We start from the raw sequence: 1,692 nt of genomic DNA on the forward strand, positions 1-1,692 counted from the left end.
CTGTTGTTGTCGAGTCACTCATGCAGCCACCTATGGCTCTAGGGTTTGGTGTTACATGTTATTTATGTAGTTTATTGTTAAACATTCGGTCACAGTCCCTATGATCACTGTTACACTGCATGTATGGCTTTATTTTGGTGATTTAGAAAAGTTTTTTTGGTTTGGCCATGTTTTTGTTTATTGTAGTACGGAGTTAGACTGTTGGCCTTAATCTTAGTTGTCTTGTGGTTGTTGTTGTTGTTGTTTGACTTGCATCCCACTGGGATTTTTGCACACAGCGTTGGTGTACGGTGCTTTTTCAGGAATATTTTGATGTTTTTTCCTGGATTTTCTGTTTGGACAAAGTCACATAGTCACTTTCAGATGTTTTCTTGTTCATGTTTTTGTTTGTTGCAGTCGCACCCGATTCAAGAGCAGTATAGCCCTGTGAGCCATGGCTATACCAAATAAATGAAACTGAAACTGTCTTCATTTCTCACCCTGTCTTTGTTAAACCCAACACCCACAGCAACATCCTCATCTCTGTGACTGACGTAGCTTGGCACTCGCATACTCCTGACTTTAAATGTACACTGTGCTTATAGACACCAGGCTAAATTAAATTATTTAAATGACCTAATGATTGTTTCGTGTTATGGTAAAGATAGAATCCTCGCCTACAAGCATTAGACAGTTCACCAACATTGGCCCAAGCGATCCCGGCTCTGCTGATGAGCCACTGAACGCCGAAGCCGTTTCCAGAGGTTTGCGTTTGTGCCGAAGCAATGCTGCTGGAATTAAGCTCACCCACAGAGAAGGAATGCCAAAATCGGACCTTTTTTGCCAGGATCAAAGTATGAGAAAATAAGAAGAGGTTTTACCCTTCTCTGGCAATAAAACAGACGTGTTAAGATGTTCAAACACCAAATAGGAACTTTTGCAAGGGCTCAAGTTACTGCATTGACCACACACAGCGCTTGTGGTGGACATGCAAACAAAAATATGCGCTGATAATATGATGCAGTGTCTTTGTGCTTGTTCGCCTTTCGGCATTCTCTGGTGACACGCTGGTGGTGAAGGCTGCCATCTCTAGTGTAGGTTAATCAGACAATGCATCAAATATTATCAGACGTTTGTTTTGCATGTTCACCACAAGTAGCGTGTGGTTAATGTAGACTCGATTCCTTTCAAAGGGTTTCTATCCGGTGTTTGAACGTCTTAGCACCTCCTGTTTCATTGCCAGAAAGGGTTAAAAAAACACACATTCTTATTTTTTTCACAGGAAGGCCATTTGGCTGACGGGATGTGTAAAAATACTTTTATATATTTTTTATTGTGTGGGGACAGATGTGGGAAGGTGGCCTACGGTCTGCGTATCTATTTTGGCTCGTTTAGCGCGTGCTTCCAGGGGTTTTAAATGCGCGCTTAAGTTTGTACAAACTAACTTTCATCTCCTGATTCGGACCAAAACAAAATACGTCACCCACATAGTATAAGCTATTACGTCACCAACACAGCTGGGCGAGACGAATCAGAGGACACAGCGCGAGATGACGTCGACCGCGCACAAGTACAGTCCCAGGATTACGTCACCAAACACAACACCGAGCTGGGTGACGTCCCCTAACACAACACATTTGTTGGACGACGTCATCTCAACCCCGACGCGCAAATGACGTCCCCACGATCATTGTACCGTCCAATGGGCGGGCG

This window comes from Petromyzon marinus, chromosome 60 (assembly GCF_048934315.1).
Source record: "Petromyzon marinus isolate PM22_M1 ecotype Great Lakes invasive population chromosome 60, UKy_Petmar_22M1.pri1.0, whole genome shotgun sequence".
Lineage (NCBI taxonomy): Eukaryota > Metazoa > Chordata > Hyperoartia > Petromyzontiformes > Petromyzontidae > Petromyzon > Petromyzon marinus.